The sequence below is a fragment of the Semicossyphus pulcher genome, unplaced genomic scaffold (assembly GCF_022749685.1).
Source record: "Semicossyphus pulcher isolate SPU_LCO1_2020_fin unplaced genomic scaffold, fSemPul1.0.p SCAF_15, whole genome shotgun sequence".
NCBI classification, from domain to species: Eukaryota; Metazoa; Chordata; class Actinopteri; order Labriformes; family Labridae; genus Semicossyphus; species Semicossyphus pulcher.
Genome location: NW_027211659.1, coordinates 21,759,915 through 21,776,816, shown reverse-complemented (window position 1 = coordinate 21,776,816; position 16,902 = coordinate 21,759,915). Strand labels below are relative to the sequence as shown.

The window sequence follows — 16,902 nt, the reverse complement described above, 5'->3', positions numbered from 1 at the left end:
AGGGGCTTACCTCCACAGTCCTTTAATTACATCAGTGTAGCCCATTAGTGGTTAAACAACAAAAATGGCAGGTGTTTCAAGGTGCATTTGTAAATAAAGTGGCTATTTATCTCCATTCAAGTACTTCATATACCCTATTGAGGTAAAATGTGATGTCATGCTCGACTTTTCAAGCGCTATAGAAAAGACACCCCAAACCTCAACCAAAGTCTTCAAGTGATCAGTTTGTGACTTCTGAGTCTGGACGTTAAGATGTGACCCACATAAATACATGTGATCTCAATCAAATCACTTGAGTAAACATGCAAACTCCATCCGAGAACAAGGCCAAGAATCAAACCTGAAGACTTGTTCCAGGAAGCATCTTTGATGGCCAGTATTCAAGGGATGATTTTCCTTTGATCCCTGAATTGTTCTTAAGTGTAGAGAAGGTACATTGTTTTCCATCCAGCAGTTAGGTACACGCCTTGCATAAAGCTATCTGGTCCTTGATGTAGTCTCTACAGGGGCAGATGCGAATCAAAGACTGGTCTGATCTCACACAGCTGAAGAGCAGCGGATCAGACTGGAACAGACAGTGTTTGCTGCTGTTGTTGAAATTGAAGGCTGGAAACACCAACTGACTGTCAGAAAGCTCTGATGTTTGACATTCTACGTTGTAGCTGAAAAATCAAAACAAAAAGGAGAAGAAATCAACAGAAGAATATCAAATTATAAAGTCATTAAACGTCATTTAAATTGTGATGGAGGATTTAAATTACACAATCATAGTGGCTATAAATTCAAGTACTGTAAGAGCCAAATTGGAGTGTTTTTTGTTGTAATGATTTGTTGGTACTGAGGGTATAAACGGTAAAGAAGAGCACTGTCAGGTTAGGTGTGTGATTCTGGAAGGGCATACAGGTTTTGACTGTTGTACCCTGAGGGCTTTGTTACTGTTGTTGGATTGTATCTGCCATGGCCCCTTACCAATGAAAAATAAATGAACACATTTTTCCACAATCTGGTCTGGCTGCTATCTGTTTCAACTCAAATACATCATCTGCTAGAGGTAACTGCAAACCGCAGTCAAGTGCGTCAGCCAGGTCGCTCCTGAATCAACATCTCAGTAGTTCAGTGACTGATCTCTAACAAGTACTGCAGAATTCAGAAGGCTGCTCTGACATACAGGTTTTCTAGTCATTAGAACATGCTCCACCATTCAAATTATTTTATTAAAATATATTACAGAAGTTATGTGTGATCGGGGTCATTGCTGGGTTACCATCTGCCAACCCTAGATATGAGGACTGGTACATAGCCTTAGAATAAAATCCGCCTGGAAGCCCAGACTCAAAATTATCATTTTTTAATACACAACATTTACAACTACATCAGCCTAAATGGGTGAAATTGGCTCAATGTAATTTAGTGGTGAAAATTCTTTTTATGTATGCTGTGAGCTCTTTGATACATAAATACATTTTTTCTTGACTTCTCAATGTAAGAGAATACCTGAGTTTTGTTTCTAATTTGTAGCTGTTGGCTAGAATGTTTTAGAAAGATTACATCCTGTTTTAGTTCTTTGTGGGATAAAAAAAATGTGACTAGAGCATACACTACATGTTAATGTTGCAAAATATGATATAATATATGAGTAATATGTATGTATTTACCTGAGGAGATTATCAAAGTTATTAAGGTAAGGGAAGAATGCCGGTTCACAGATCAGCCCTGCTTTCTGACAGGCCTGTTTACAGGAAGTGCCCACCTCTGCCGCTATGACCTGGAGCGCGCTCAGTGGGGGCCAGATCGCAGTTACGTCACAGAAATCCTGATGAGAAAATTAAAACAAGATTAAAAGAGGGAACAAGCCAAAATTCCTTTTTCTTTTAACAGATCTAATCCCTTTCCAAATCAACATTTTTCCAACCTGTTTTTCAATCAGGACGTTGACCCTCTGGAGCATCCCCTCACAGGTAAACTCATAGGGTAGGTACGGCTCAATCTGAAATGTATAGCAAAAACTACAACCGTTGATATAATAACAGAAAAAAATGCAGCTCTGTTTGCAGCTCGTTGGAATAGATTTGACACCATACTTAGAAGGTACTTACAGTCTGATTGAGGATGGCAGTGAGAGCTCTTTCTACATCTGTGGAGTTGTGCATATCTACCAACCAAACATAAGGCTCTCCAATGGCCTCTGCATAGGGATGCTGGGATGTCACCTGCAACACCAATACACATACAATGAAATAAAAAGAGACAGTATAACTCTTATATCATGGTAATGACAGGGGTCTTGATTTTGCCAATTGATCAACAGGCCCATTATTCCATTACTTGTTTATTTGATTGAGGTTTAAAAACAAGTGTGTGAGGTTCTACACATTTCATATTGTTTCAATTGATTATCAGATCCAGGCAAGTGCTTCTCTTTTGAATATGACCCCTGACCTCTCTGATGTTGGGTTTTCCACTGAAGAACTGCGAGTTCAGGCTGCTCAGCGGAGGATGTAACCTTGGATTCAAGAAAGCACAGCCATTGGCTAAGGCCTCCAACGGCGCGGGGCCTTCATACGGAAAAGACAGTCCCACGAAAACCTACAACACACACGAAACAGCACACATGAAGATATACTGAATAACCACATGCACCTCTTCCCTGTCACCACATGGTGTCAGCCAACAACAATAAACGATAAATTCAGATCTGCTCCAACAGTCTGTTATTATATCATACATGAGGAAGGATGTCATTTGAAACTTGTGTGGATGCTCACTTAAAAAAATACATCTCAAAATGACCAAACATCAACTTGAATAAAAGGGAAAAGACAAAAAAAGATCTATAATTTTCACAAACACATGTCATTTAGTGTGATGAGCATTGCACAATGTATACAGCATATACAGAATAGCTGCTATTGTTGAGGACCTTTGTTTTGTTCAGCCCTTTATGTCAGCTATAAAAAGAGCACTTAACATTATTTCATCACGTACATCAGCATCTTTACTTTGGTAAGAGGTTTTTATGAACATAACTTTGAACTGAGAATATGTTTCATAGGTTTTCCACAGAAAACAATTCTGTACTAGTACAGTACTAGTTTGAGGTGACAGAGGCCTCAGCAATCACAGCAGTTTATATGACCTAAGGTACTGCTACCCTGCAAATTTCCAGTAAGTCTATTTAGATTATTGTTCATTTATTAAGAGTCCCATCATTTGTCCCCAGTGCAAGGGCTGCTCTTCAGGCCTACAGGAGAAAGTGCTTCAGCTATACTTCATGTGATTATGTAAATCAGACAAAATTATAGAACACAAACACATTTAACTGATTGAATACATTGCAGGATCATTAAGATCATAATGAAATTGTAATTCGTAATGAATTTACATTGTAATCAAAGGTCCTCTACAAACCATTATGCATCTCCATTTCATTCACGTCATATATTCGTCACAAAATGCCTTGAATCTCTCTAAGACTAAAAAAAATCTAAATAAAACTAATCCTATTCAGGGATTTTCTCATAAAAGATACATTATAATGGATGAATGGATGCCCTGTATTGAACAGTTTCTTTAAAGCGTTTTGAAAGAGCTACATTTCCAATTGTCATTTTTATAGTTCGGTAATAGTGCTTAACCCTCGTGAAGGTTCTGCTAAATAAAAGATTATTCGGACCAGCATGCATTGCTTCAAACTCATGTCTACATGAAAGTTTAGGAACAGATATACTTTCTGAAACAGAACGTTCTGAAGTTTCTTGGGATCCTTTATTTTTACTATGCAATAAAACCAAAAAATTTACAACCTGTCTGTAACACCCTTTAACGATGGGCATCACATAACTAGTCCAGGAGAAAGTGTCAAAGACAAAGCTTACCGCTGTAATAGTTCTCTACACATTTGGTATTGATAAGGTCATGAGAAAATAAAAATAGTAGTAATAAAAAAAGAAGGAATTCAGTTTTTTTCCCCATTATAATGGGACTCTAAATCAGGATGAAAAACCAGCGTCAATTAAAGGGCGATGTGTCACCAATGTATTAGTTCTCTACACGTAAAAGAAAGATAGATACTTTATCGACCCCGACGGAATGTTAGCTATTCAGTGGCTTACACAGCATATGACATGACACATCTGTCACAACATCCGCAACAAAAGAGACTCATTTTTCTTTGTTAAATACAGCCGTGGCTGTATGGAGGTAGTGCAGATTTAACAAGATGAGCAGAGTTAGTGCAAACAGTAAGGTGCAAATATGCATATCCATCCAGCCATCCATTATCTATTCTGCTGATCCTGTTCAGGACCGCGGGGGGCTGCAGCCAATCACAGCTGCAATTCGGCGAGAGGCACAGTATACCCTGGACTGATCGCTAGTCAATCACAGGGCTATGATTGTGTTTTGTAATATGTGTAAATGTGTCAACTGTGAATTGACTGACTTTGATCCGTCACACACTCACCTTGCTCTGCCTCAGCAGGGTCTGCACCTCAGTGCCTTTGATAATGCCGTGGTTCTTCACATAGCTTGGAATCAGAGTGCTGTTATCAACCGTACCGTGGATCTCTAAATATCTGTGGATTACATCCAGATAAGCCTCTTTACCCTGCAGAGTAACAGCAGAGCAAACAATACATGACTCGCTGGAAAATCAATGAACATGACATAAATCACACATCTGTTTTGTTCTGTTCTGTTAAAGTGTGTATCTGATGGGGATGTCGACATGAAGGGGGACCAAACCACTACTAAACACTACTACAGACAATAAAAACAGTTTTCAAAAAGTTCAAAAGGAAAAAGAGGGAGCATTCACAAATGTTTTCTTTAATTTAGAGTGTCGTCCACGTTTTATACTCTTAAAGGAACCTTTTTTTCTCTATAGCTACCTTAAAAAACAAACCTGTGTACTTCTTCAATACTTTCACGAATCAATGTGCCATCAGGAAATATTTTTTTCTAACCACACTTCCAATTATTAAGGCAAACTGTTTTCTCTGGCAATTAAACTGCTTTTCCATTGTTACCTCCCAGAACGTGGCACTCTTGCCGTACACGAGCGCCTGGTTTCGTCTTGTGGTGGACTTGAGCTGCTCTGTTTCTTTAGTGCTCAGCTGGTGCTGCACCACAAAGCCCAGGAATGTGTTGTCTGGTGTGTGAGCTGTACACAAGATTAAAAAAAGCACATTCATTTAGATAAATACAAAAAAGAAGCTTGACAGTAAAGTGTATTGAAAATCTTCCAGTTATTATTTTATTTAACGAGTTTTAACGATCAACACACAGTGTTTTTTATTCAACTTTAAAAGTAGCCATTTCTGTTCTTTTAGATCAAACGTGTGCATCGCAATATTAGCTGTTACATAAGACAGAGAAAAAGAAACATACGGAACATGGTGTAGAACTGCTTTGGGATCAGGTTGAGGCTTCCAAAAGGACTCTTAAGGTTCTGCTTTTTGGCCCAGGCCGCATGATTGAAGTCTGGCTCAGTGCCAAAAGAGTCCAACACACGAATAATACACCTGATTGACAGACAGAGGTTCAAAGTTACACTCACAAACACATTCATACACATATCATACATGTATTTTTTGTGGTAAAATTTACAAATACGCATGTTTTTATAACCAAACAGGGATTTTACCCATAATAAGCTCTACCTAAGTCGGTAAAACCGCTCTGGCGTAGAGTAAGACATACACAAGAAGCCAATACCCATGTGGTCGCCTGAACATTACACCGTCTGATTGTTGGGCATATAATCGTAAATATTCAGGCTTCCCACAAGATTTTCGATGGCTTTTAGGCCACTCAAGTACTCCCACACCATAGCTGAAAACCATTTCTCTATGGATCTTCTTTGTGCCTCGAGGTGTTGTAATGTTACATCTCAAAGAGTCTTCTGCAAAAGTGTGGCCCAAAGTCAGAACTAAGAAGCCTCAAATAATGAGATGGTGCTTTTTGGTTTTATAGTGCATAATGTATCAATATGTACAACTGTCGTGATAGCATTTTCCCACACAATGTAGCTAAGGCTGACAGTTGTCATTTTAATACTGTATGTAGGGTTTCTTAAAGATTTCAGTATGTGAAACATGAGAAAGTACCATGGCAGCTATCTGTCGCTTTGACTGGGATAAAAAGTGGAGCTAAAAAACGAACGAATAAGTTCAAGTTAATGTCTTATAATATAAGATGCTGGAATGTGCCCTGAAGCAAAATCCTACACTTCATCTGCTCACATTCTCAGGGGACAAAAGGGCATTTACATTCACAAGCCCAAAAGACTTAATGTCAGCATATAGGGTGCAGCAGCATGCTGTTCCTAATCCATACATTATTCCTCTTACATGAATAAATCCAATTAAAGATTACATCTTTGTGACACATTACAAACCACACTTGATTGAAATCTGAGTTACAGCCTAACAACCAAAAGAAAATGTATCTATAATGTACTTTGTCATCTACCCTCCCTCGTGTTTTCTGCCCTCCTGTATTCGTTTGCTTAAACGTGACACAAAGAACATGATCGATGACCTTTTCCTCCTTTCAGTCTTCTCTTACCCTGTATCCTCTGATCTTTCATCACCCTCCTTTATGTCACGACCATCTTCCACCCACTCTTTCTTCTAAGGTTTCAAACATTCCTGTCTACTTGGTGAAATCACATGATTTCTTTATACGAGCAGAAGTTTTCTTTGTCAATGTAATTGCACCCAACATGTTTTGATTTAGATACACCCAATCCCCTCTTTTAGTGAATATCGTATCCAAATTGCTACACTTTCTTTTTTGTCTGTGGCAGCATAATAACCCACAGACTTTAGTTCTTTATTTCCTGGCTGTCTCTTCTGATATCTTTTCAGATCATTTTACACTGTAACTTTAAACTGTAATTTATTTTATCTTGGCTCCAAGTCTTTTTAAAACTTTTTAAACTCCCGCACACTGTCCAACTTGCAGAAAATAGATTTATTTGCTTGCAACATTTCGGTGCTCGACCTTCATCAGGCATTTTCCCGACGAAGGTCCAGCACCTTCATCAGGAGCAAGTTGGACAGTGTGCGGGAGTTCCACAAACATGTGCCATTTGCAACATATGTATTGCAGCATTTGCTTGGTATTCAAATAACGACGTAATTGCAAACGAAGGATCCAAGATTATTCAAATCACTTATCCATTTTGGCCTATGAACAGCCAGCCATACGCAGATTCTGATTTTGACAAGGTAATTAAATGTATTTTGCTGCATTTGCAACATTTCATATATATTATATATATTATTATTTCAAACACAACATTTTATATGTCTTAAAACATGACTGGAGCTGGTCTTTATACTTGCAATAAGTCATCACTGAGTCATCATTATCACTACCTTGTGCTGCATGTGTCAGCTTTTGAATGTTGAAATAACACACCATACACACATTACATGCATACAGTGCAGTATGTCCATACTCTTACAGGTCAAAAACATGCTTAAAAATAATGTTGGGGCCATGATCCTCACACTCACTTATATTTGGTCCAAGATGCCTTTAGTACTGCCTGAATCTGTATCAGGCCAATGATGTCTGTATAGATCAAACTTGGTTCCACCTTTGAATGACGAGGTGGGCAGCTGCTTTTAACCCCTAAAAAACTAGAGACAGAGAGAGAGAGGACACACAAAAATACAGATATTATAACATAAAATTTGAATGAGGGGAATTATATGGTATATTACTTAAAATTGTCTCTAGAGCATGTGGTATGATTTATATGATGCTATTCTTTAAACATAATTAATCGTATTAAAGTGTTGGATTTGTCTATTACTATTCTATTCACCTCTAGGCAACAACACCAGTCATCCTTACAGTAAGCGGTCTGCAACAAAAGATTTGTTGATTGCATACTCACTCCTTGAGGTCAAGTAGTGAAGCAGAAAGGTGAACTTGGTGACCCAGCATATAAAGGGTGGAGATGAGGTCACTCCACTGGACTAGTTCTCCAAGGGGGCCCCCACTGAACGCAGTCTCTGCTATTTTAAGATTAGATTCATCCGTCACCGCACCGGGATGCACCAGGACCTGTGAGGGAAGGGTGCGAGTCCGATGAAAAGGGGCAACCTCAAGTGTCCTCTTTCTTGTATTTCAAACTGTTTTTTTCAACCAGTACACAATAAGGTGACAGAGGACATTCTTAATGAGTTCCTTTTAGAAGAAAACAGAGCTGACAGCACATTATTTGCTAATATTTCAGCCCTTGGATCACAGATTAATTAAAAAAACGTTTTAATTTCTTAAAAAAGCAAATCTTTTTATTTCAGATGGCCATTTGGTCCTAAAGATTTTTGTACATTCAATAAAAGAGTGGTCAATGATAACTCATTTCCTACACAGACAAACCTAAGTACCATTCTAATGAAATGGAAGGCCAATGTACCCTCTTTAGTTCTTTCCGATCCCTGAGACATACTTTTAGCAGTTCTTTTCTGGGTTTAAGAAATAATTCCTTTCAGTTTTTTTTCCTGTGTTATGTATTACTGAAATCAGAACCAACTTTAAGGTGAGTGGGAGGCAGCCAGCTCTAAAAGCACTTTCTTATGAAATATTAAAATGTGTCCGTCCCATGTGCCTTTTATAAAACTGCTCATGTCACATTGAAATAGCAGTATGATACATATCAAGCTAGACTGGTAGAGTATGTATAATGATCTTTATACTCTCTCTGCTATAATCAATGTTAAATCAGTCATGGCCATGACCATCTCTGGAGTTAATTGATGTCAGAGTGGTATTTCAGAATTGAATAATCACAAAACATTCTCTATACTTCAATTTATTTGAAAACATTTTGAAAAAGCTGATTTAATTTATATAAATAAATAATAAATCTCTGACATTATATTTGTCTGAATACGGGGCAAGGTAAAACATCCGTTTTTAGTGCCGTTTGATTTTAATTTAGCCTTTTATACTGTGGCCTATGAAGTACTAACTACTACCTGGAACAATGGCTGAGATTATCTGGCACAGTGCATATCCAAGGCTATGTTGTTGCCACTTGTGACCATAAATCTGAGGGGACCTCCATAACATGTGGAGACACTCTGATTTACTTTTTTAAAAAACTTTTTAAACAAGTGACTAGGGTATGCTAGAATCACAAACAACCAAATGGAATTTAATCCCTTCAATGAAACAAAGACATAGAAATCATTTGCATTTGACAGCAAGGATCTGAGCTCCAGGGGCCACGTCAAAGAAACTACATCATTATTTTGTTTTTATCAGCACAAATCAGAGACAAGAGTCTGACAAACTCATTCATGCCTTTATTTCCAGCAGTGTTGACTACACTCCTGTCAGTGTTTTGTCTGGATTTCCCAAAGTGATTAGACATACTTCAGCTCATTCAGCACACTGCTGCCAAAGATCTAACAAGGATTACTTACAGATTAGGTTTTATAATGCTGTTACTAGTTTATAACCCACTCAGCAACCTTGTAGGAAAATATTTTTTTAATCGCCTTGAAAATATAAACCCAGTACGAACTTGGGAAATGAGTTTGCTATTGGTTATTTAAGTCAGGACCCTTTTTTATGTTAATTTAAGCTACTATGCCGCACACAAATGGAACCAATTACCTGATGATTTTAAAATGCACCAACACTTTTGCCACTTTCATTTGTCTTTGATCTATCTTAAATTATTTGTTTCTGGTTTGTATTGCTTATTAGGGTTTATACTTTGCATTGTTTTGAACACCTTTGCCTTAAATAAAGGTGCCTTGCCTTGCCTAAGCATGAATGGTACATCTTTTGAATGTACTGCTTTTGCACTGACCTTGAAAATAAAAGTGTTACAGTAACATATGGCTAAAAAGAAGTGTCTCTCTGGATATGAACACTGCGTTGAACTTCAGCTGTGGTTTAATTCAGTTAGCATCCTTTTTGTGTATGGTATGTATGAGGTTGGATGCTCTCAGCCATCTTATGCCACAGTAGTCTGCATCTAATTGCAACATTTACGTTCAATATTGTTTTTGAACTGTCGATTCTTTCAATAAAAAACATGGGAAGGGACACTACCTGCTTTACTTTCCGCTCTATGAGGTTGTATTTGGATGAAAGAGATCGTCCTGCCTCAACCCAAATCTCTTCCATACTGCGAATTCTTTGGTAAATCCAACGGTACTGGGCTCTGTTTTCCAGAGCTGGATATAAACCTGTTAGACTGTCTCGTACCACTGCAGGGTCTGACCCCATCTGGAAAAATAAAGACAACATAGAGTTTATTTGAGAACATTTATCATTTTGTGGATGTCAATATCTCTTCTTAAGTAAGTCTTAAATAAGTCTTAGCCTTTTAGCCCTGCTAAATTAAAGATTTGCTCTTTCCAACTGGGCTTATAAGGGTCATGTAAAACAACCAATGTCACTACAGACATTTATGTCACTTATGACAGTCTCCACTCCCTATCCTGACTAGCTTACACTTTAAAAATTAAACAGAGAAATTTTCCATTCAAAATATTCTGGTGTTTCTGACCTTAAAAGCCAACTCCAATATAGACATTCAAGTGATAGCATAATAAAGATCAGGTTATGTAGGAAACAAATGTAAAACTGTACTGCTATAAAGAAAAAAAAAACAGTATATTAGTGAAGCAGGATTGTGAAGGTTATACACCTCACAATACACATTATAACAACAAATAACATGCTTTCCTACATTATCTGGGATCCGTTTCAGAAAGCGGGTTTAGTGAAAACCCCAAGTTTGTTAACCCTGAAATGAGGGAAACCTCGGGTTTGCCATTTCGGAAAGAGAGGTAACTTTAACTCTGAGTTGGTTACTATGGTAACTGAGTCTGTGAACCTAACCTTGTTAGTTTCACTCTGTCTCCTCCCTCTAGAATATAAAACCCTCATTCGACTTCCTCATTCATTTAGCCCGTCTCACACGCGTGTTTGAGCGGTTACCGAATTAAAAAAAAGTTACATCTCTGTGGTGCTCTGAGCCCTTTGTAAAAGTCTTTTATGATTATAATAAAATAAAATAATCAAAAGAGAAATCTGTGTCAAAGTCATCATTTTTAGATTTTCCACCACCACTGCCGAGAGCACTTAAACAAGACGCCGTAAGTTATTGGATTTCTTTTTTTTTAAACTAACACAATTCAGTTTAATCAACACAAATTATAATGTATGTGAAGTCAGCATCATGTTAGGGATAAAGCTAATGCACATTAGCCACTGAATTATATTTAATTAGTTTAATATTTAAATTATGACTGAAGTGAGGTTCAGCCATGGGCCTGTTCTGCCTGAGCCGTACCTTTGAATGATGTTCTGGTATTTTATTTTTAACTGCTTCCATGTAAGTTTTTCCCTCTGGATTGCTCCTAAATGAATATACATTTTAGCTTCCGGTCGTGATTAAGTATTAAATAAATAGACCAGTTCAAACTTGAAAATTTACTCGAGCAGCAGTTTCTTCCCACGCCGCTTCTCTCTCTTTTGCAGCTGCAGCCGTGTTACTTTCTTTTTCTAAAAACATGCTCTTATTCGCTGAACGTCTGCGTAAGGATTTCGAGCTCCACTGGTGTGACGTAGGAGGACCTCTTTTTGTGTACCGTTGCCATGGTGAATCGTGGTATCGGGGCTCCATTAAGGCTGGCTTTTTATAGTCAGCGTGCACGCACTTAACTCTGGCCGAACCTACTCAGAGTTGATTGAACTAACTCTGATCAGCTGTTCTGGAACCGAAAACTCAGAATTTCCTATCTCAGAGTAGATCAACTCAGAGTTCAGGGTTAGACTCAGAGTTTGTTGAGCCTGCTTTGTGAAACGGACCCCAGGCCTTTACCTTTACCTCAGAGTGTTCCACTGGAGCTGTACGTTTCACTCGACCTGGAAGTAGAGGACACCAGGTCTCTATCTTAACATAACACAGAAAGGAAAAAAGGCCAGTTACAACAGTGCATTTCTTTGTGCATTTCTAAAATTGAGCAATTTTCTGTATGTTATGACATGCACTGGGCAATAACAGAGTAATATAAGAGATAGAAACCACCAACGTACCTCACTGAGGTAGGTATAGACAGAGCACAGAGACTCATTCACCCCATAGATGCTGTAACAAGAGTCAGTCTTCCACATTCCCTTCATCCACTAGATGAACGACAAAATATACATGTGCATAGTCAAAAAATCAAATCAAAAAATGCTTTACATGGTTCAAGTGACACACAAAACCTGACAATGAAGGGCTTAAAAAGTATTCACAGCAAACTTTACCTGACATGTTAATAATATTATGATATTTTATGATTTAGAAATGTCTTACCTTCAATTTCCCCTTACACTCTGGGTATCCATCCATGGGTGGGAATGGGCAATTTTGATCCTCTGTGATTTGATCATCTAAGGAACACACAAACAACAGCACTTGTACTGGAGATGCTCAGAGATGCTCTATTCCTTAAAATGTATTAACACTGATAAAATCAGAAGAAAATCATCAAGTAAATGGTAAATGGACTGTACTTATATAGCGCTTTCCTAGTCTTTGCGACCACTCAAAGCTGCTTTTTACACTATATATCACATTCACCCATTCACACACTGATGGCAGAGGCTGCTACGTAAAGTGCCCAACTGTCAATCAGATAACACATTCATACCCTTTGGCTATGCCACCGGGAGCAATTTGGGGTTCAGTGTCTTGCCCAAGGACACTTCGACATGTAGCCTGAGGGAGCTGGGGATCGAACCTCCGACCTTCCGATTGAAAGACGACCGCACACAAAGTGTAGAGATTCTTTAACTTCCAGCTGAATGGAATATAAATGAAGAAGAAGAAAACTGCCAAGATTGTAAATAGCTAATTTTAATGTGAGTAACAGCTTGGTTAGCTCATTTTAATGTGTGTAATAACAGCTAGGTTAACCGGCTCATTTTAATGTGAGTAATAACAGCTGGTTTAGCTCATTTTAATGTGAGTAATAACAGCTCGGTTAGCTCATTTTATGAAGGCTAGAGTTAACCATTGCTATGGGCGCAGCTCTCACTGTGAGTGTAAATGGCTATTTTTGAAATAGAAAAGCAGAAAGATAATATTTTTTAAATTAATAAAATAATTTCCAAATCATCATTTGTGTCAAATTGAATTAGTTATTAAATAGCTGTGTAATAAACGGGATAATGTATAGTGAGCAGGTTGTTATCGCGAAGGGTTTGACAAGTCCTGCTCACCCTATTGGGGTTCCATTCCGCAATAACAAGCTGCTCACTGTACTTTATCCCTTACATAACTCTTGATAAGCACTCAGACAACCTTCATATATTTACCAGCTGCTTAGTAAAGACGTTTCATCTTTTCCTTTTGTATAATTGATCCAGCCATCTTGACACGTATGAATAATGTCCTTTTAACGGGCTGTTAAAGCCCTTGAAAAGACGTTTGTTGAATAGTGAGCAGGTTTGTCAAGGAGCTCCTTTGTAGGATCTAGTTTCAAGAAAATGCAAGGCAGGAGCATTAAAGCTTATTCCTGCACAAAAAAAATGTAAAACCTTTGTCTAAGCAATCCCTAGTTTCACCTAGCATTAACATGTGCACTATACCTTACTTTGAGCTTTCCGCTTGTGATCAGATAACCCAGCATGCATTAGCAATGCCAGGTGTACATAAGACTTACGGTAAGTAGTGCAGTCTGTTTCTCTGAGTCTACAAAGGTTTAAAGACATAGAGATGGCTGTGCTTCAAATAACCCTGCAGAGCAAGCCTGACTGTTTTTTTGTTTTGTTTTTATTTTATTAAATATTAAAGCACCTGTTCAGTTCTCACTTTAATGCCTCGGTTGACTTTTACCTTGTCTAACAGGCTAGCGTGATACCATTGAAGAGACTGCTACAATGACCATCTATCAATGTGCTTGGTGGATGCAGTTCAGTTGTTTTATGCCACTGTCCACCCTGACAGAAAAAGAGCAGAACATATTGACATGAAATCCTCTACAAGTCTTCTTTCATCGCATAGAATGTGATATATTTTTCTTGTTGGGAATCCAATTTGTGAGAGAAGATATTTTACAGAATAATTGTGGGATTCTATACTTTTCTTATTTCTAACAAATCCCAAAAGGATGATGAATCATCCTGCTCACTCATTTTAAATAACTAGCAGGTAATACCATTGAAGTTATATACAGTACTTTAATATGACTTAATATAACCTTTCTGGGACTGGTTGGCCCAGCTGAATGAATCATTAATTGCTTTATGACTGTCACTGCTTTTTACTACAACTGTTTCTCCATGTCAAATCAGTAAAACTCTGCATACTGTAATGTTCTGCTCTGAATTAGATGAAGAGTAATTTTACCAGATTTGACCTGTTGGACTTTTTTCTCCTCCTCCTTCTGTGCCTGTAGCTTTAAGAGTTCCTCCAGATGAACCACCTGCTGCTGCAGTTGGACTTTGTCAGAACGCAGCTCCTTGATCATCTCATCCTTCATTTGTCCTTTCTCTTTCTCTGCATCCATTTTAATCTGGAGAGCAGCAAATTCTTGTTTGTAGTCCTTCAAAGGAGGAGGAGGAGAGACTGAGGGAGGACGTTTCAAATGTTAATTTGACAAATTATTCCTCTGCTTTGAACAAATTTCAAGAGGCTTGTATTTGAAAAGAGCTGTTAAGGCAATCGGCCATATTACACAATTTTTATTCATTTCACTTTTAATTAGATCTAGTGTTACTTCAATGAAAATACATGTTTGGATACAGTAATTATATGATATTTGCAGTAAGGAAAAGATCTGGAGAGTTTGCTTACAGTCAGATGGTTTTATAATATTCAGGAGATCATCCACAAACTTTGTGACTTTCTTCATTATGTCTAGGACAGAAAAGAGCAGATGAAAATGGAGTTCAGGGAGAGAAGGAAAGCAGAATAATGTTACCATTACTGCACTCCGGCAAATTCACAGAACCTTACCCACGATTACCTTAATTGCCCTCCACTTTGCACTTTAAAAGGAAGACGGTTTATTGTTTCCGTTTGAAGTAGCTCTACTGAATGGAGCCAAAAGGTTTGAGGCTCGCTGACATTATTTTTTACATTAAGCGTCAAGACTTTTACCCCCCACTTAATCCTTATCTTCTCCACCATGATCAGTGCCCTCAACTCACCTTTACCCCTGCTTGTTTCCCTCCACACTTTGCCGTCCTGCCTCGGTCTGTTCAGATCGCTATCACTGATGCCCTTGTCAAGTAAAACACAGCATTACATGACAATAAGCAGGGAACAAAAGGCTTTTTTGATCTTAAATCGCTGATGTTTTACAGTATGTGAGTAATTTGCTGTACCTGGACTAAAAAAATGTATGGATTATTTCCCAATTTATGAGAAGCTCAGGATCAGCGACGTTTTTGATCACACTGTATTTTATTAATGAAACTACATTTGATTGTACCTTAAAATTAATTAAATTAATTTCATGTCTTTTCATGTCACGATTTGCTGCCTCTGGAAAATAACTTTGCAAGAACTGCTCTATAAGTAATTAATTCAATGAGCTAAATGAATGAGCAAAGATACAGACCAGGATGAAATATGGGACAGTCAGACACCAGATGAAGCCGATTCCCAGTAACACACACAAGGTCTTCCGCAGGGTGGGTGTCAGTTTCCTCATGATTCAAACGTGATCAGCCTGATGCAATAGAGTTGGATTTTTGTGAGCATGGCTGTCACTCTTTAACTGATTAATTCAAATTTAAATGTAATGTTTCCTTAACACAAATTTAAAGTTCAGTAGTGAGACGTGTGAAGGAATGTTTCAGATGTGTCTGACAGAGAGAGATAAGGAACACTTAGGAAGGTATTGATTGATGTTGTTGATGGCTCGTTCTTGTTTAAATCCCTAAATCAGCTTAACACACAACATACGGGAAGCATAAATAACTAGGATGATGTGATAATGCACAACGCTAGAAAACTTCTTCTTGCTAACTCCCCACTTTATTTACCATAACACACAACAATAAATCCAGTTATTGTCTGCTTTTCTAATTCATTATAACACACTGACAGCTCTACCACGCAAAAATGAGGAACTCAAACACTTACCCTTAAATGAGGCAATCCTTCAACCAAATGGACACACTGGATTATTTTGTGATTTCTATGTAAATCCCATTTCCTTCAGAATAAAGCAGCTGCCTATAGACTGTTTCCAGGCATGTGCAAAGAGACCGCACAAAGTAAAACTCCTTAGATGCACTGCCATTCTCCACTTCACTGATACAACCAGTTTGCCAACCAGTTTGCCTGCATAGCTGCAGTCTCAATCACCACAGTAAGCATGTTTCTACGGCTTTCAAGACCAGCTTGTTTCCTCTGAGTCACCTCACTTCCTTTTTTCTTGTCCATGTAAATAATAATGTTTGTCCTTTCTATTCAATCTCGCCTCAGTCAGTGTATTTATGGTTCTGTCTGTGTTTTACTTTGTGTTGTTATGCTGTGTTGTCTTGACCAGGTCTCTCTTACGTTTCTAAATGACATTACCTTTCAAAATAAAGGTAAATTAAAAAAACAAAAAAGTGATGCCAGTTGATTAGAGCTGTAATCGCATGTTGCCTTGATCAGCTTGTAACATGGCTGCTTTCTCCCTCTTTTTAAAAACTAAGCAAGGGACTCTCTTTGTCGATATTTACACACAAGAAACACTAATTTATATGACATTCAATGAAATTGCCATCCCTTCTTTCTTTTCACTTTTAATAATAATAATAATAATACATTTTATTTATAAGCGCCTTTCAGGACACTCAAGGTCGCTGTACAAAAAAAACACACAAACAAGAGTAAAAACACCAACAAGGGTAAAACAAACCAGATAAAATACA

General features: G+C 37.9%; 1 pseudogene; it reads right to left on the bottom strand.

Moving 5' to 3' along the window:
- Positions 1–266: 266 nt before the first annotated feature.
- Positions 267–15,689, bottom strand: LOC138592507 (alpha-1,6-mannosylglycoprotein 6-beta-N-acetylglucosaminyltransferase A-like; annotated as a pseudogene).
- Between the last annotated feature and the right edge of the window lie 1,213 nt (positions 15,690–16,902).